Raw genomic sequence first — 19,752 nt, 5'->3', positions numbered from 1 at the left:
AGGTCATGTGTAAATGAGTGAGAGGCATCCAAGCTGATCAGAGGCATACCTGCTGTTGCTCCAGCCTGTGTCAAAGACAAACCAATCCAATAAAAAGGAATGAAGCAGGGTGTGGTGATGTGTCCCTGCAGTCTCAGCTACTCAGGAGGCTGAGCTTGAGCACAGGAATTTGAGGCCACAGTGAGCTGTGGTCATGCCACTGCATTCCAGCCTGGGCAATAGAGTAAAAACCTCATCTCTTTAAAAAAGAAAAAAAAAGGAATGAAGTCTCCTGACGCTTGCTACAACATGGATGAACCTGAAAACATTATGCTAAGTGAAAGAAGTCAGTTACAAAAGACCACATATTGTGTGATCCTATTTCTATAAAATGTCCAGAATAGGCAAATCCATAGAAATGGAAAATAGATGCATGGGTGCCTGGGACTGGAAAGGAAGGGATAGGGAAGGCCTGCTAATGGGTACTGGGTTTCTTTTTCGGAGTGATGAAAATATTCCAAAATTAGATTGTGGTGATGGTTGCACAACTCTGAATATTCTAAAAACCACTGAATTGTATACTTTATTTGGGTGGATTTGCTGGTGTATAAGTTGTATCTCAATAAAGCAGCTTTTAAAAATAAGCAAGTCTACACAAGCTGTGCCCAGGCCCAGGCCAGGGTCCTGGCAGAGTTAAGTCAGGGTGGCCACCCCCGCCCATACGCTGCCAGATCCAGGCCCCAAGAGAGGACCAGAATTCCCTTCTCCAGGAATTGGGCCCTGCTGTCCCCCATGGGATCCCCTGCCTGTCCCCATGTGACCTGGGGCCATGGAATAGGTAGAGACTGCTTACTGGGGCCAGGGTCCCAGAGAAGGTGGACTCTGAGGACCTCCCACCCAGGGACCGAGAGCAGGGCTCTGCCCAGCCTTCAGGATCTCCTGGTCACGGGTGTGGGGAGACAGCTGGGAGCAGGCAGAGCCACGCCTTCTGTGGGGATAGCAGCCCATTATGTTCGCCTGTCAGCCAGCATCATGCCCCACCTCCTCACCTTTCTGAACGGGACTGGCCTGGATGCCCTCCTGCCTTTCCCTTGTTCTCCATCTCTGTCTCTGCGCCACTTCCTTCAAGACCCCACATTTGCACACTACTTCCCAGCTTTGCTGCCCCCTGCTCGGTTTACAGATGTGGGCTCCCAGCCCGGAACTTGTGTTAGAACTGCCTGGTAAATGCGGGAAGGGGTAGCCCTCAGGCCTTTTGGCCTGCCACTCACCCAGGCCTCTGGACAGCAGGGGTGCTGAGTGGTGGCAGAGACAGCTCGACCCGCCCTCCACGAGTAGAGCCCAGGGCCCAGCCTCCTGCCCAGCTCCTTGGGAATCACAGGGCTAGAGTCTCTTTCCAAGCTGCTTTTCCCATCCCTAAAGGAACAATCAACACCGATAGCTTGGGAGGGGCAGCGGAAGGCTTGAGATCCTGATCCCTATACCCCTTGCTAGACTCTGCCATGTGAGGCAGATAGGCGTCTGTCTCCTTTCTACTGCACCTGCAGCCCAGCCATGGCCTGAGACAGCCAGCGCTAAACAGAAATTCTTTTCTTTTTTTTTTTTTTTTGAGACTGGCTGGAGTTCAGTGGCTCAATATTGGCTCACTGCAACCTTCATCTGGGTTCAAGCCTCAGCCTCCCAAGTAGCTGGGATTACAGGCACCTGCCACCACACCCAGCCAATTTTTGTATTTTTAGCAGAGACTGGGTTTCCCAATGTTGGCCAAACTGGTCTCAAACTCCTGACCTCAGGTGATCTACCCGCCTTGGCCTCCCAAAGTGCTGGGATTATAGGCATGAGCTACCGCTTCTGGCCCAGAAATTATTTGTTATGAGAAATGATGGGGAAAGGCATACACTGACCAGACAGACACTCACTGTGTGCTGAGTCTATCATGTATCATTCTCACAGCAACCCGGAGAAGGAAGGCCTGCTACCCCCACTTCACAGAGGGGGACACTAGGACTCAGAGGTGCTATGCATCAGGCCAGGATGTGGCGGAGCCAGGATTTGAACTCAGGTCTCCCTGACTCCAAGCCAGTCCCTTGACCCCACATTATTCCTGTGGCGTGCACTGAGCCTGTAGCCCTTGGCCTTCCAGCGCTCCTGGGCAGTGAACTCCTCCTGCTGCAGCACCCCCAGCTCCAGACCCACGAGATGCTCCTGCCCATATCCCCAGAGGAAGAGGAGTACCACCCTTCCCCCTGCTTGGCTCTAATTGTTGAAGATGAACTTTGGTCTTAATGATGTTTTAAATGTGCCTTTAATCAAATCCTGGTCTCTTTCTCCTTTTCCACATTTGTTTGCAACTTGAGTGTATATGGAGGGAGGGCTGTTGGGGGACTGGACCCCCACCCCCTATTCCATTGTTCCTCTCTCCCTGGACCCCATCCAGTAATCCAATTTAAATCCTTTGCTCTGGTCTGGAATTCTAATTGGGGGCTTGCAAAGAAGGAGCTGAGCAATACAGGACGGAAGTTCATTGTCTCATCTAATCAGGGACAATCAGATGTTTGTAACGAGTTTCTCCAAGCTGCAAAGGGTGGTTGCTGGGTCCAAGAGTCAGGCAGGAGCAGGCCAGATCAGCGGTCTTGCAACGCAAGCAACCAGCATCCCCAAGTCCAAGAAACATGCTGGGCCCTCTGCTTCAGCGACATGGAGGGGCACCTGTCTTGGAACTTTGACCACCTAGGGAGATTGCCCTCTGAGCCAGGGCCCACTCTCTTAGAATCTTGAGTCCCAGGAGGAATAGGGAGGTGCCTAAGTCCTTATAGTAAAGCTGGACCCAAATCAGGACTCTCCTGCCCTCCCAACTGGGCCCTGGCCTATGGCCTATGGCCTGGCTCTCGGGAAGGCCATCCCCTCATTGTTACATTCCTCCTTAATCTATTCATCAACATCCGACGATGGCTACTGTGTAACATGCCCTCTTTGGGTGCTGGAGGTGCAGTGATGAAGGACAGGCCCTGTTTCTGCCCTCATGGAAATCTCAGTCCATCCCTGTCCCAGGCCTTAGTTTCTCCCCCTATGAAATAGGGACGTGAGCACCTTCCTGGCCCAGCACTCTGGTTTCTCAACTCCAGGGGCCTCACTTGTAAAGGCCACAGTGTGGACAGTCCCTTGAGGGTGGTGCCCCTGCAGCAGCATCCTGTGCTGTATGGCTTGGAGGAGAGGCCACTGGGGAAGGGCAGGCACTGCCCAGGATTGGGTGGAGAGTGACCCCAAGGGGAGAGAGTCCAGCCTCTTCTCAGGAACATGGCCAAGTGTATCGAGGCTCAGCGGGCTTGGTTCCTGGAGAATGGGAAGCCCAGGGCTAGGATAGAGAGGCCAGGACATCAACGTGGTGGCTGGAAACCTTCTCTCTGGGAGGCCCTTTTGCCTCCTTCCTCAAACAAACCAGAGGCGGTGAGAGGCCCTGCTAGGAATCTAGCACCTGGAGACCCCAGCCTGGGGCTCAAGCCCAGCACCCCTCCTACCATGCCTGTGCCCCCCTCCTCCCCCTCAGGTCCCTCCCATTGTGCTAAGGGCCGAACCTTTGCCTTAGTGCAGCATTTCTGAACCCTGGTTGCACACTGGAATTGTCTGAGGAGCTTCTAAAATCGTGGCACCCAGCCCCTGCCTTAGATCGAGTGCATCAGATTCTCAGGGGGCGGGAGGGACAGGGCATCAGGATGTTTGAATGTGCCACAGATGATTCTGCATAGCTTCAGAATCATGTGGCTTTTCCCAAAAAATGGTCTGCATCTTTCCTTGCCAGAATTACTAGCCTCGTAGTGCCCACCAAGTGCCAGCCCGGAAGTGAGCCTGCATGCTCTGTATTGCTCTGAATGCTTACACAGGTCACTGGGTTACTCTCCTCTCTCCATTTTACTTCTGAGGAAACAGCTTCAGAGAGCTTAAACCACTTGCTCCAGGTATCACAGCAAAACCCGGGTTTATTTATTGTTTATTTAGGAGACAATGCCTCGCTCTGTCACCCAGGCTGGACCGAAGTGGTGGGATCTTGGCTCACTGCAACCTCCACCTTTGAAGTTCAGGCAATTCTCGTGCCTCAGCCTCCCAAGTAGCTGGGAATACAGGTGTGTGCCACCACACCCAGCTATTTTTTTGGTATTTTAGTAGAACTGGGGTTTTGCCATGTTGCCCAGGCTGGACTCGGAACTCCTGAGCTCAGGCAACCCGTGCCCCTTGGCCTCCCAAAGTGTTAGGATTACAGGTGTGAGCCATGGCACCCGGCTAGAACCAGGGTTTAGATCCAGGTAGTTGGGCTCCAGACCCCACAAACGACTCCCCAGCCACTGCCTCTCTCTATGCTACTTTTAGTGGCCACGTGGCATTTGCTGTCCACAACGGGACAGGGTTGAGGGAACAGGAGATGGAACACTGGTTTCCTCTGACGGGGGCTTGCTCTGTGATGACCTCCTGTGGCCTTGGACAGGTCCCTGCTCCCTCAGTTTCTTTCTTGGGCAGTGAAGACAAGACAATGAGCACCCCTCCCACACCCCCATGAGGCTCAGATGGATGGGAGGGGGCAGTGTGCAGTTCTGGCCTTGGTCCTGGGGGCTCTAGTGGGCATTGTTCCCACCATCGGCAGCCTCTCTGGGGAGTGAGCATCATTTAAAGAGTAAAATTAAAAACCCTTCTGCACACAGCCGCCCTGCTTTTGCTGCTAATGGCCACTTAACCCAATTAAAGTGATGCATTGTTGGCAGTGTGACCAGGTCTGTTCGGGAACTGGGCTCTGGGCTGGGCATTCAGAGGGGCAGGAGGTGTGAGCCAGGGAGGGAGCCAGGGGCTGTAGGGCAGCAGACCACTCCCTTTATCAGGAGGGAGCTTTTCCCCAAAGCTCCTGCCCAGCTCCCACCTCCTTTCTAAAGCCTCGTCTAAAGCAGGGCATCAGCCTCAGCACTGCTGACACCTTGAGCTGCATCCTGCCTTGTGGTGGGACTGCCTGTGCACTGTGGGGTGTTTAGCAGCACCCTTGCCCTCTACCCACTAGATGCCAGCAGTACACCACTCTTCCAGTTGTCACAACCAAAAATATTTCTAAGTATTGCCAAACGTTGCCTGGGAGCAAAGTTGCCCCAGTTGAGAACCACTGGTCTGACGGGACACAGAGATGCAGTCATGGGAACCACAAGCAGGGAGAACTGGGGGCCTCAGAGAGGTGCAGACTGAAGGACTGGCAGGAGAAAGATCCCTTCAGTCCAAAGAGGTCACGGGAAGGCTACCTGGAGGAGGCAGCAAGATGTGGGGGCAAGTGTGGCACTGAGGCAGGTGGAGGCCAGTTCAGCTGGGTCCACTGGTGCATTCATTGACAAGAGTGAAACAAACAGGTTGGCCCCTGGAGGACCAGGCCATGGGTGTCGCCTACTGGCAAGGCCTGGCCTGGAACTGAACACGAGTTCTGCAAACTCGTGAACATTTGTAGAACTGATGCCAGGGCTGTGGCTCTGGGTTCTGGCTGGAGCTCAGCCTCTGGGATCTGACTCCACGCTAGGGAAGCTCTAAAAGGTGCAATAATGGTGGACAGACAGGCAGGAAATCCCGTGGCATTGGCTGCCTCCGCCCACCCTTCTCCGGGCAATTAAAAGGTGTTTATGTGGGGCTGGCAATGGCTTCTGCCTCCCCTCCATTATGGACATTAAGAGATCTTGACCCTTCCACTTTCCTGCTCTTGAAAGGAGCTGCAGACACGTGGAGCCAATTAAGCACAGGCGTGGGCGCCAAGCGCCTGAGCAGCCTTTTCTCCCTGATTGCGGCGTTTACAGCTGATTATTCTCCCCTCACCCAAACAGTGCCGCTGCTTCCTGGCAAGGTACTGCCCACAGGAGCTGGCTGGGGGTCCCCAGGGATGGGGGAAGCATTGGGGAATGAGTATCTGTTGGGCCCATTCCATTGTGTGGGCACCCTTGGGGCCCTCCGCCTACAGAGGAAGGCAGCCAGATTGTTGGCTGGCAAGGAGATAAGGGACTTGGTGGTGAGCACTAGGAGCTACCAGGGAGCACACAGTGGCAGAGCGACCACCCAGGAGTGGGTGTCAGGGCTCCTTGCACAGGGTGGCCTGGATGTATGAGGAAGGGATGATAAACCCAAGGGTCCCTGGGGTCAGCATGAGCCCTGGCCCAAGATGCTGCCTCCAACAGCTGGACATGAGTGTGGAGATGGCCTCTTGTGCCTGCCTCTGTCTGGGGGTCGAGAATCTCGGGACCCCTTGAAGGTCTCCAGGTGGGAGCTGGCCTCCCTGGGAAGGTCAAGGGAGACAGTGCAGGTGGAACATGGCTGGGGCATGGCCAAAGGGTCCTCAAGAGAAATATGTCATCTCTCGTCTTCACCCACCTGCCTGAGCTAGTGGTAGTCAGATAAGGGCCTGGCCCAGACTGCCAGGCCTTGGAAAAGGTTGGATTGTGGATTTGGGCCTGAGCTCCTCTGGCTCCTGACACTGCTCCTGTGGAGGAGGCCCTTATCCTGAGACCTGCTCCAAGATGCAGGGGCCTCAGGAGGGGTCAAAAGCACTGTGGTCATTCCTGACTAGCATCTGCTAGTCAAAGGAAGGGTCTAGGAGGGCTGGCGTTCAACACCCTTGAGGCCCACAGAGCCTGGTGAGTATAGGTGTGTACCCGGCCACTGAATTCTCCCTAGAGGCTGAAGGTCAGAGGAAGGGGCTGACAGCAGGTATGTGTCAGGCCTGGAAGCTCAGCACCCTGGATGTTGTGACTGGTATCACCCACCTCCTATGGGGACACTTTGGCTGAGACACCCTAGGCCCAGCTCTTACCGCAAGAGCCTCTCCCACCCTATGGCCTTGCTTCTGATGCTAGATGAGTCCCCTGGGGGTGCCATGCAGCCTCCCTGTCTTTCATTGCTCACTCAGTCATTCAGCAAATCTCTGCTACCCCCAGCCAGGCCCTAGGCCAGGTGTGGTTCCAATCTCTACTTGCTGTGGGGCAGAATGCCCATTTTATAGATGAGGAAATGGAGGCTGAGACTAGATGCTAACCCTGGTCACTGCCTGGGTGAGGCAAGGTCCCAGTTCCTCTTGCTTACCCTGGCTCCTAAGCCTGTGCACCTGCCTCTCCCGGAGCTCCCAGGGATTGGGAGGAAACAGAGTGGTGCTGGCTGGGGCAAAGGGGAAGGCCAGGGGCAGGAAGGGAACGTCAGAGAATGCCGGGTGGAGGGCAGAGCCTAGAGGCAGGACCTTGACTGGGTGGTGCTGAGGAGCAGCTGAAGAAGGTGCCCAGTCCCACTCAGACAGGGATCCAACTGCAGGCTGGGAGCTGTTGCTCCAAGTTTCCTTTTCAGTACCCCTGTACCCCACCTCCAGAGGAGAGGAATCCAGGACAAGGAGACGGGAGTCCTTCGAATGGAGAAAATGAACCCCAGGGAGGGAGATGTACATGACTCCACTCCCCAGAGAAGGCCTGTGCAGAGGGAGGATCCCCTGCTAGTGCCCACTTCTGCAGGGGTCCCAGCTGGCGAAGGTAGCAGATGCAAGGAGGCGGAGGGAAAGGGCCTGCAGGTGCCACGGGGACAAATCAGTCTAATTTAGGATCGGAGAAGTGAGAATTTTAATTGAGTTTTAATAGTGTCTGGCCCTTTGTTCTGAAATCCTTGTGTGTAAGGCTGGGGGAGGGTAGGTACATGTGAGGAAGGGTGAGCCTGTGGCCCAGCTGATCCCTACCCTCCAGGGCCCCACACTTCAAGGAGACAGGAAACAGGCTGTGGGGTCCCAGTGTGCAGAGCAGCTAACATGGGACAGGCAAGTCTAAGAAGACAGCCTGGAGGAGGTAGCGTTTGAGCTGAGCCTTGGAAGGCAGGTGGAATTTCCAAAGGTAAAAGAAGGGAATAAGGACGGCGTCTCAGTAGAGTTCCCAGCCAGGGCACTGGCCTAGCAGTGAGAGTGAGAACTGACTCAGGCTGAATCCACTGAGATGGGAGGACTGGGGGCTGGGAGGGGAGCCTGGAAGGTTCAGCCTGGGCATCAGTTTCCACTGCAGGGGAGAGGGCGCATGTGGGTGACGGAGGCAGGGCATAGGGCTCTCCACCTGAGTTCTGGGGTGGTAGCTGCATGTCCACAAGCTTGGCCCCATGGAAGCATGGCCTTGGGAGCAGCCAGTCGTTTCTCTGGCCCTACTTTCTGTGCCCTAAGATACATAGCGAGGGATGCCTCTGTGGCAATGGGTGCCTGTGGGAGAAGGAAGCCAAAGCCAACAGGGGTGCTGCTGAGGAAGCACAGTGCTACAGACCCAGCCTCAGGGTAGGGGGCATAGGGTGGCAAGAAGGCCCTCAGGGCCCTCCTATACCCTCAGCTTTCTTCCCCAAGCTAACACCTGAGGTTTCATTGGCCCCAGATGCCATGGTGACCCCAGGCAGGGCCCTCTGAGGTTTTGCTGGAAGAGGCTCCACCTTGACCCTGTCCTGGGATACCAGGTACCTCAGGTGCCCTTGCTTCAGCTTCTGTTTACTAAGCACTGGCCCTTGCGGTGTGTGGCACAGTAAGAGGTTACCAGGTATGGGGACAGCACAAGTAGACCTGCTGGGCCCCTCCCTTGAGGAGTGTAGTCTACTGAAGATGGCAGTGATGTGATGCCTGCCACAAAGGGTGGAGCAGGGGGCATGCCTATGGGGATACTTGACCAGGCCCAGGGGACCTTCGGGGAGGGAGGATTTAGCCAGACAAGGGAGAGTAAGGGGGCAAGAGGGCCCAAGGTCCCAAGGTGGAGATGCATGTGTGTGTGTTGGAATGTGTGCATGCAGTGGTAGAGGGTCTTGCCCACTGGCTGGCTCTGCAGAGCACATGTGCAGATGCAGTATGAGACCACTCTTGACGCAGAGATATGCACGGGGCTACCTGGTGTCTAGCTGAGACCCCACCCAGGGACCACATCCCACATAGTCCTGACCTTGCCCTGCCCCCAGAAAGAACCTGTGGCCAAATGTCCCTCTTCGGCAGGTGCAGCATGGCTTGGGGTGCCCATGACTGGAACCAGAGTACAGAAGGCGGCCAAGAATCGTAGCTCTCACACACCCTGTGCTGCAGCCCCCACTTACACTTGAGCAGCACCAAGTCCTTGGCAAACCTCACACTCTGTGGGCCTCAGTTTCTCTACCAGTACAGTTGGAACAAGTGTGGCCACACAGATCTGTCATCAGAGATTATGCCCAGACTTTGGTAACACCCGTCCAGGGAGGGATGCTCCTGGGGGTACCATGTGGGGCAGGTCCCGTGTTCAGACTGATCTGTCCTCCTTTAGCTCCGTCCAGTGTGTAGACCAATCCTGGGCTGCAGGGTCTCCTACCAATGTTCCCCTCTCTGGGGGCCTTGTCAAGGGCCCTGTCCCCAGCTCCTACCTCTGAGGGCCAAAGTAGCCAGCTGCTCGAAGCTTCCTGCCTCCTGGCACAGACCTGGGGGCTCTTGTTTGAGAGGCTGGTCACGGTTGTCGGGCCCTTTGTTGCAGCCTCCTGTGTTTGCCCACTCTGTGCCTTGGCAAATGGGAGTTGCAGCATGTTTGCTGTGTCAACACCAGCTGGAGCCCAGTTATGGCAATCAGCTAGGGCATGACGCCCCATCCTTCAGCCTGCCGGGTGCCCAGGTTCCAGCCCCTCCCTGGGCAGGGTTGGTGGACAAGTGGGCAGCTCCCCACTCATGATCTACATCTTCATCCCACAGGACTGCCAAGTGTGGGCTGGGCAGGCATCTGAAACCAGCAGGGGCAGCCCTAGGCAATGGAGTGGGACTTAGGAAAGGTCAGCAGGGCAGGCAGTCTCCACCTGGCACAGTGGCCATGAAGCCTTCAAAGATTCAGGGTGGGGCTTCCCAGCCTTCATTCAAGATCCATTCAAGCCATTGTGGTTGTCAGGGAAAGGTCAGAGGCCTGCTGCCAGGGCTAGGACTGCAGGGGTGTTGGGGTTGACTCAGGTTCAGGCAAGGCAGCCAGGATGGGAGAGTCTGGGACAGCTCCTGGTGCTGAAGTGAAGGGAGGGTGGAAGCAATGCCTGCAGGCCAGGGGATCTCGGGCAGGAGCAGGCTGCAGGGTGAGAAGACTGAACCTGTAGGAACCAACGGGAATGGTCGGGAAGCAGGCGGCGCCTCCTGCCTGCCTTTCATATTCCTTCCTCAGATGTCTGCTGACCGTTCCCCAGGAGGCAGCCAGTGAGCTGGTGGGATGCAGCAGTGAGCAGTTCCCAGTCACCAGGGGTCAGAGGGCATGGCCTTTCCCCTGGACTCACTCACAACCCAGGGTCCTGGTGCTTGTGTAGCATCAGGTCCATGTTCCTGGCTGGAGTTCTGTGGGCTTGAAGCTTTTCTCAGTTTGCACCTTGGACCCTTGGCTCCAGGTGCTGGGGGCCTCAGGGCCCTGCTGGGGATAGTTTTTTTTGTTGTTGTTTGGTTTGGTTTTGAGATAGAGTATCGCTCTGTCACCCAGGCTGGAGTGCAGTGGTGCTATCTCAGCTCACTGCAACCTCCGCCTCCCAGGTTCAAGCAATTCTCCTGCCTCAGCCTCCCAAGTATCTGGAATTATAGGCAGACAACCCACCCCCCCAACCCCCACCACCCACCATCACCACCATGCCCGGCTAATTTTTGTATTTTTAGTAGAGACAGGGTTTCACCATATTGGCCAGGCTGATCTCTTGGTCAGGCTGGTCTCCAACTCCTGACCACAACATCTGCCCACCTCAGCCTCCCAAAGTGCTGGGATTACAGGCATGGGCCACTGTGCCTGGCTGGGGGATAGTTTTTAGACCAATGGGCTTTGGAGTCCCAGATCATCTTCCTGTGTCCCTGTAGTGCTAAGGGCTGAAGAGTTGGAGAGCAGGGCATCATGGGGTGGGACAAGTGCCCTGGGCTGATGCGTCCCCACCATGAGTCAGGTGGGAGAGTTGGGAAGACCCTGTCCCCAGGCCCAGCAGATTAGCAGTGAGCATTTAAAGAGAGAAAATGGACCCATGTGTTCTTCACCTATGGACAGCAATGACACCCAGCCTTGTGATTGTGGCCTGAGTGAGGGGGGCAACTGCCTCCACTCCCGATGGCCCAGGCGGAAGCACCAGGCCTACAATCTCTTCAGGGTGACCCTGACCTTTCCCGCCACCCATGTGCATACCTGGGCTCCCTTTTATCAAATATTCTTCTGCTAATGTCGTCTCCCTGCATGACTGCCCTGATTAGCTCACTTTGCACAATATGATGTCTGTCATAGTTCCCCCTCAACATTTTTCTTTTCCCAGGAAAGGGTAAGGAAGGAATGGGATGAAGAAAGATTTCTGGATGTGGGGCCATCTCACAGGTCAGCTCTGGCCCCCTCCCCTGCACACAGGGCCCCATATACACCAACACATGCTACCCCAACACAGTGCCAGCTCAGCTCCAGAGCCTGGAGAGTCAATGGAGGTCAGTGGGCTGGGCCTAAGGGTGTCAGAGACCTCCCAGAGCCTGAGGGAAGGGATGGCACAGGCCTGACTGAGTCCTGCCCCAGGAGCACCCATGCACCCTATTCACGCCCAGGGACTGCCCAGGCCCAGGCTGGGCTCAGACTAATGAGATACTAAGTGGCCTTTCCCACTCACAGCCTGGCACATGAGGGCATGTGTGTGGCAGGCAGGCTGGGGGCAAGGAGGAAGGGGCAAGGGGGCAGGATGCCAGCATGGCCTGTACTCAGCACAGGTGGCCACGCACGGATGGGCTGTGCCTGTTGGCAGGCATGCAGCAAACACAGCCAGCAGGAACCCCAGTGATCCTCACCATCACCTGTCTGTCCACCCCACCTGTCAGACAACTTCCCACAGCCGGTGGGGTGCTGCAATCCCCCACACCTTCCCACTCTCCCACCCTGACCAGGGTGCGGTTCATCTGTCAGGCAGGGGCTGCCAGGGGCTGTGGACTATGCCCAGGGTATATGTACAGCCCTGCAGCGGGTCATGTGCAGTCCAAGCCTTGACCCGACCAAGCATACAACTCCAGCCAGGGCACCAAGCCTCTTCCTCCTTCCTGACAGCAGGAACATCTGCCTTCCTGCCCCCAGAGGCAGAGCCAGGCAGAGGGAGCAGCACAGCAGTTGAAGCTGTTTTGAGTCAGTATTTGGTGCTGCCCTGGCCGTAGCACCACTGCTGAGCTCCCACCGCTCCCCAGGTGGAAAACCAGAGGTTGCTGAGGCCTTGTCTGCACAGAGGGCCCGTGTGGCTCAGAGCCTGCCGCAGTGGTGGACCCCAGCCACTGTCAGGCAGGGGCAGCTGGGAGGACCACGTTTGGAGCCCTCGGCTGGCATGGCCTACTTTCCTGCTGTCCCCACCGCTGCCCCATCAGCTCCCCGCCTTCTCTCCCTGCAACTCCCTCGGGATGTTGGGACGTGAATTCTCTTAAACTTTTAATTAAAAACCTTCTCCTTTCTCCCCACAAGGTTCACTTCCCTGTGATTTTTCATCTTAGAAGGAGAGGTAGAGGGAAGAGAAACGACAGGCAAGGAGCAGAGGCCAGGTCTTCTACGTCTCCGCAGGGGTCCTGGGGAAGCAGGGCCTGGCCCCACGGAGCTGCTGGCCACCCTCTCCCCTGTGGCACCCTCTGTGGCTTCCTGTCATGCCAGGGGAAGCATTTCTTTTCTTTTTTCCCTAAAGCCTACAGCACTCAGTTTCCCATGTGGTCTCCCATTCCAGTACTGACCAGCCCTGACCCTGCTTAGCTTTTGAGATCAGAAGAGCATGCACACTCAGAGCAGTACAGCCACAGAAGTGCAGGGAGGCATCTGAGGACGCCAACCCTAGGTGGCGCCACTGCCAGATGTGGGAAATGGCACCAGCTCCTGAGGGCCCTGTGTGTGCTCCTGCCACATCCTACATAATCACTCAAGTACAGCATGTGCCCATTAAACAGGCCAGGACTTCCCCAAGTAGAAGGGACCCCCACTTTCCCAGAAGGGTGCTGTTAACTCTGGTAGCTTCAGGGTCACTCCCAAGCCCACTGGTCACAGGATGGAGAAGTGCCCACCGGGTTACTCATCAAGTGAGAGGCATCCCAGGGTTGGTGTCATGGGCCTCAAGGTCACCAAATGGGTCATCGATGCTTTCCTGTAGAATATCCAACTCAGAGCTCTGGGCACGGTGTCAGGTCCTGGCTCACATGGTTAGGACCCCAGGTATGCTAGAGACACAGGTCCTTGACATCAGGGAACCAAAACAACATCTCTGATTATGGGGTTGGAGAGGGGTTGGCCCACCACTCTTTCCCAGGCAATGGCCTATTAGCCTATCCCTAACTCTGAAGGGAGATGCCACCATGTCCTCAGGTCCCTGTTTTAGAGAGGGAGCCCAGTAAACAGAAGTTCTTCCTTGCGTCGGACCATGATGCCTCTTGCAGAAGCCTAAGCCTCTTTCTGTGGCTCCATCTCTAGAGAACTTCAGCTGAGACCCCCCCATAATCCCTCCCTGGCCCAGGAAATAGGGGTTGAGTCACCAGCTCCCCATGTTCTTCTTACCTCCCCAACTCCTCTGTAGGCTGAGCACCTCCATCTTAGGGCTTCCAGATATAACCCAGAGCACACAGACTCTTCCAAGATCACCCCCCAGTCCCACACTGAGATGCCACTACCCATGGTTGCACATCTCCCTCCCCCACAGGCCATGCTCCCCTCCAAACCCCCAAAGACTCAGACACCCAAAACCCAGCCATGCTCCAGCCATGAGGGAGGAACAGGGGCACCCCCTGAAAGCCCATGCCTCTGGGGGTCCTACTCCTCCACTCCTCCATGCCTCCACCCCATTCTTCCTCTTCAGCCTGCAGCAGCCAATGGACACAGCTGGCCATCATGGGGAGTGCTAGGACTGCAGAGAAGAGGCCGCCATGGCCCTGTGGAGCTAGAACAAGGATCCCTGCACACTGGCCCCCCAGGCTGCCCTGCATTCCCCTCCTGAGGCTCCCTGCACATGCTCTGCTTCACAGACCCCAAGGCCACACTGACTGGCCCTGGGAGTGCGCAGGGAAACATCCCCAAGGAGTTGGGTGGGGCTATGGCAAGATTTGGGAATGGGTGAAATTAGAATTATCCAGGAAGAGGGACAGGCAGGGTACGTAGGAACATAGCACAAGCAAAGGCAGGAAGGGGCCTCGCACAAGGGCCTGGTTGGAGGTTGGGGCAGTGCAGGGCCAAGAAGGTAGAAAGAACAGCGGGAACCTTGAACACCAGACAGGGATTTCGAACCTGGCATTGGACAGCCTGGCAGCCCCTTGAGTAAGGCAGAGGTGTTACTTGTTCATTTCACAAACACATGTTGAGCACCTCCTGTGTGTCCTTGCCTGGCCCAGCCCCAGGCAGTGCCCACTTCTGTGACTCTGGAGATGGCAAGGCGGGGGTAATCACAGGGGAGGAGCGTGTGATCCCTCACAGGGAAGGGTGCAGTCTCCTTGGGCCAATAGGAGCACAAGTACAGTCCTGCCTCTCACAGCACTGCCACCACCTCCCAGCTGGCTCCTCCACAGGGCCCATTAATTTCCATACCTGATACAGCAGGGGTGAGGGGCTCTTCCTCCCACTGTGGCACATGTGAGTGCTCCCTGAACCCCATCATGCCAGGCTCCACCCATCCATTCATTCCCCACATACACACTGAGTGTCTGCTGTGTGCCAGGCCCTGCACTAGTTGCTGGGGACTACACAGTGACAGATCAGCCTGGTCCTGCCCTTAAGGACCTTGTGGACCTACGGCAGGAAGCAGAGCAGATGAGTAATGTGAGAATGCATAATGCGCTATCATGGGTGCCAGAGGACAAGCAGCGGCAGGGGCAAGGAGAGGGTGCTGGCTCCCTCCCCACATCCACAGGTGCAAACCTGGAGCCTGCACAGGCATGAAGACGGGAGGAGGAGGTGCACTTTCCTCCTGGCTCTGGGTCTGAGCCCCACCCACCCACCAGTGACCCAGCTTCCTGAGGATCTGTAGGGTCCTCCCCACTGCCCAGCCCTGCCAGGAGCCTAAGTAAGCAGGAGCCTCCCCCAAGTTCCCCAGGGGCCTGCCCAATGGTACTAGGAGCAGGTGGGGAAAGGTGCAGGGTGGGCACAGCAGATGGTGCTGGACCATCCTGGGTTACCAGCCCAAGGCCACCCTGAGCAGCTGCTGAGGCCAGCAAAAGAGAACTCCAAGTGCCCTTTAGAGTTCACAAGCAAGGGTGGCAGGGCCTACCTAGGCCAGAAATAAGCAGGGGTGTTGTCATGTGGTTGGGGTCTGCACCGTAGATGTGTGTGCCTGTATGTATGGCTAAGGGGTGGGCCAGGGCCTCTGTGGTGGAGCCTGCATGCATGGGGATATGTGAGTGAGACGTGTGTCTACACCAGAAGAGTCTGAAGAGATGGGGCGGGAGGAGAAGGGAGAGCTTTGCCACGTCAAAGTTCCTGCTGCGCCCACATTCCCATCTCACTTATGGGCTCTCGTGTGGGCATGCTTTAGGCACCCACAAATGCATATGTAAAACCCATGGACACATGTTTCTCCCCTCTCTTCCCCTGTCTGCAACCACAGGAGCACATGTAGAGCCCATGTTCCCATGTGGAGACCTGCAAATGGTGATGCACACACACGAGAATGGGATACATGTGCACATGTGCATCTTGGCCCATGTATGCCCACGTGTGTCTGTGTGCACCTGGTGGACACACGCACATACCCATTCACTCCCAGTGTGCAGCCCTACCATGGCTGTCTCATCCCTTCCTCTACTTGCCTCACCTCTGTACCTAAAGGTGGGCAGGTCCAAGATGAAGAGTTATATTTTACGGCCTGGAAAACTGAGGCTCAGAAAGGAAAAGAGACTTGCCTGAAACCACACCATGACTCCATGGCTCCAGCTGGGACCCAGGTCTTCCAGCTTCCCCGCTAGATCTAATGTGGCCACACTGCATATGCTGTGATCTCCACACTCCTCTGCAGAGCCCATGGGGCCCAGGACAGAGCAGGGGTTTTCAGAGCCCCTGCCATTCCAGTCTGCCCTCCCCTCAGCAGGAGTACGCTGGAGCCCAGCGTGGGGAGTACCAAATTAAGGGTCACTCCACAGTGGAGCTCTGAGCTCACAACCATAGCAGTTTGGGAAGGAGAAACATTTCCCTGGGCCTCATGCACCACCTGAAGGTGGCCTATAGGAGAAATAAAGGTCTCAGCCAGGCCTCTGCTGCCAGCCCCACCACTCCTGGCTCTAACTCATCCTCCTCCTTTCTTCCTGGGAATCTCTCCCCTCACGCTGCATCCTTCTGGCCCTGTCTTCTGTTTTGCCCTTCCAAAATTCCCTCTACCCTCCAGAGGTGTTTGTGTTTGTTTCAGCAGCTCCTGACATTACCATCTGGAAAGCTCTCAGAGATGGGCCATGCTCTAACCATGGGCCCAAATGGGCCTAGCCCTGGCCAAAGGAGGGACAAGGAAGAATCAGTCCCCAACATGACCTCAAGAAAACCGGGTCCAGAATGGCCACACCTGTAAATCAGTTGATGCCTGCCCCACTGTAACCACAGCTGTGACAGGAGCGCAGGGCAGAAGCTAAGCAGGAAGAGGGCCAGAGCAGGGAAGTAAGAAGTTGAAAGCCATTAAATTGCCTGTGCAAAGGAGGGGGATGCCCACAACATTGTGGACAAAGGAAATTATGTGTGCAAAAGTACAGAGGTGTGAGAGTATAGCATAGTAGACATTCATCAAGCCTTCCTCGTGCATCTAAGTGTATGTGCAGCCAGGGACCTTCCATTCATTCATTCACTCATTTATTCACCAAATAGTTACCAAGTGCTGGACACCCTCTGGAATGGGGAAAAAACAAACAGCATTGTTCCTGCCTCTGAGAGTGCACAGCCTGTTGGGGAAATTGCAGGACAAAGCAGTGAGTTCCTTGATGAGGGGCACACAGGCACTGTGGGAGCCTGGAAGAGAGGACCTGATGGGACACACAGATACCTCAAAAGCCTGTGGGAACCCCAAGGAGAGGTCTGGGCAGGAGTGGGGCTTATCAGCAACTTTTTTTTCATTTGTCCGTATTTGATATCCGGTCTTCAGCAGCTCTCATAGGTGGGAGGACCCTTGGCAATCCAAGTCTGTGTCCTTCATTGTACAGAGGGTGAATCTGCAGCCCTAGGCCTGGAACTCAAGTCTCCAGGACTCCTGTTTCCAGAGTACAATTGTATTGACAAAGCTCATCCATAGCCAGACCCAACCCTGGACTCACACAGGGCTCAGCTCCCTCTGCACAGCAACTTCTATGGCCCAAAAGTGGAATTGCAGGCCCAGGACACTGTTTCCTGGGCAGAGCCAGCCCTGGCTGGACTCCCTCACAGTAGAGCCTGTGCCCTCAGTCTAGCGGGAGCCACTGGTGACTTTGGGCATTTCATTGGCCCTCAGTGTCCCACTACAGAATGGCAACAGGATTCCTAGCCTACTTATCACACTGGGTGGCTGTGGAGATGGGGATGTTGGCCCCCATGACCTGTGTTCTCCAGGAGGCCTTTCTGCTGAGGGGAGGAGGGACAGGCCCACGGCTGGCTTTCCTTCCTCTTCAGCGTCTCTGAAACCATCCGTCACTTACAAATTCTCTTCATTTCTAAATAAAATGATTTGTTAATTTGAGTGAGTGATCACTGCGCGCCTGAGCCTCTTTGCAGGCCCAGGAACAGCTTGTGGGCTCCCGGAGCCCTATGCTGCCGGCCTGGCGCAGACTTGGAGGGTTGTTTTTGATTTAAATGTGAATTGAATGAGGAGAAAAATGTTTCTCTTGGCAATTTCATAGGAGCTCGCTCTTCTGACAGATGTTGGAGTTTATTATCCCATTGGGCCAGCGTTTTGTAGAGCAGAATTTCTAATTATTTCAGAGGCCTGGCCTCAGCCGACAAAGGTGGTGGGTGCAGCTTTGGGCAGCATCTCTCAACAGGGCGAGGCAGGCACTGAGATGAGAGACCCAGCCTACCACCCTTCCGCTGCCCTCCCAGGATCTGCGATTGTTTGGAAGGGGGGCTACCCTGCCCCTTAGTCTCTGTTTCATGGCTTACCCTGGAGGAGGCCATGGGGTCTGCTCTTGACAGCCCTGCTTTGACCTCATGGTGAGGACTTTGGAAGGTACTTTTGGGGTCTCAAATTGCTTGTGTATTTAGAGAGTCCGTGGGTTGTGGATGAGAAGACCACAGAGAGCCCAGTGGTTTTCTCCCCGTGTGAAGCTGGAGCTGTTGACCATAAGGATCATACCTGGGCTTGGCCACACTTGTGCAGTGTGGGCATCTGTCTCAGTGTCTCTCTAACCTTGGGCTCTGTGCGGGCCTGTGGGGGTTGGGCATGACTGTGTGCTGTGTTTGCGGGTCTGGAGCTGCCTGGCGTGACTGCATGCATCTGTGAATGAAATGTCTGTAGCTGTGTTGCATGGACCTCAGAGATATGGTTCCATCTAACTCATATCTGTCCCCAGTCCCTGCACTGCAAGGGAAAGGAGGCCTTGGAAGACGGATGGCCAGAGGGCACTATACGTCAAAAGGGATAGGGCAAGACTGGCTCAGCTACTTCAGGGATGTCCCAGGTTTCAAGGGGGCTTCATGGTGAATTGACTTGGGGGGTGGGTTTCATAGGGGAAATGTGGCCCTGGCAGCTGAAACCCTGGCTTCTGCTTCATTCAGCCAAGGAACTTTTATTTTTTTTTTGAGATGGAGTCAATCTGTCACCCAGGTTAGAATGCAGTGGCACAATCTTGGTTCACTGCAACCTCTGCCTCCCAAAGTCAACTGATTCTCCTGCCTCAGCCTCCCGAGTAACTGGGTTAACAGGCATGTAGCACCATGCCCAACTAATTTATGTATTTTTAGTAGAGATGGGGTTTCACCATGTTGAACAGGATGGCCTCGAAATCCTGGCCTCAAGTGATCCATTTACCTCAGCCTCCCAAAGTGCTGGGATTACAGGCATGAACCACCATGCCCAGCCAGCCCAGGGACCTCAACCTCACTTGGGGCAACTTACAGCAGGGAAGCCCACCCTCCCAACAGAGGCCTCAAGAGTCCTGCAGTGCTTTGTCCAGAGGCCTCCTGACTCCACGCAGCCATGGTCCAATTCCAGTTAATGGTCTGTGACCCAGGGCTGAGGGTCAGGGGTTAGAGAGAGCTGGTAGAGGAGGCAGCAGTTCCTCCTGTGGTATTCTCTGAAAACCATCCTGCTGAGGAACATCCTCACTTCTGCTCCTATTCTTATCCCCATCTCTCCTTCCTGAGCCCCGAGACAAGGGACTGGATGCCCTGACTGTCCCCAGTCCTGGCCAGCTCAGAATTTAGGCCTGTCGCCTCCTGCTCATGCTCCACCACCACCCCTCTACCCCAACCAGCTCCACTTCCTATTTTTAACACATAGGTGGCAGCAGCAGCAGCAGCTGGGTGGGATTTTATAACCCTAATTAACACCAATTCCCTGGGGCCCCAGCTCTAGACTCCTCATGCAGCCTGAGACCAGCAGAGCACAGGCGGGGAGGGTCCACTCTCTGTCAGGTGAGGGAAGATGGAAACTTGCCCTCTCCCTGTCCCAAGTCCTGGGCCCTGGCAGTCACCCTAATAGAAGGCACCAGGAGACAAGGGAGGGGGTGCCCAGCACTGCCCCCCAAGGCTGAGATGGTGCCAGGCATCTCTGACCATGTGTCCCTGACAACCAGGCCCTCTCTGCTCTGGATAAAACTCCACGGTGACATCCTTCCATTAAATAGGACATGTTCAGAAAAGAAAATTGCTACTATTTTCCCCT

At 55.5% G+C, this 19,752-nt stretch overlaps 1 protein-coding gene across 9 annotated transcripts in view; it reads left to right on the top strand.

Annotated features, from left to right (window-relative positions):
* Positions 1-19,752, top strand: part of CACNA2D2 (calcium voltage-gated channel auxiliary subunit alpha2delta 2) — a 139,987-nt gene that overhangs the window by 69,649 nt on the left and 50,586 nt on the right. The gene's annotated exons all lie outside the window — the stretch shown is intronic.

Source organism: Sapajus apella, unplaced genomic scaffold, assembly GCF_009761245.1.
Source record: "Sapajus apella isolate SASKATOON/1434 unplaced genomic scaffold, GSC_monkey_1.0 scaffold23, whole genome shotgun sequence".
Classification (NCBI taxonomy): Eukaryota; Metazoa; Chordata; class Mammalia; order Primates; family Cebidae; genus Sapajus; species Sapajus apella.
This window is presented reverse-complemented; position numbering and strand designations above follow the sequence as displayed.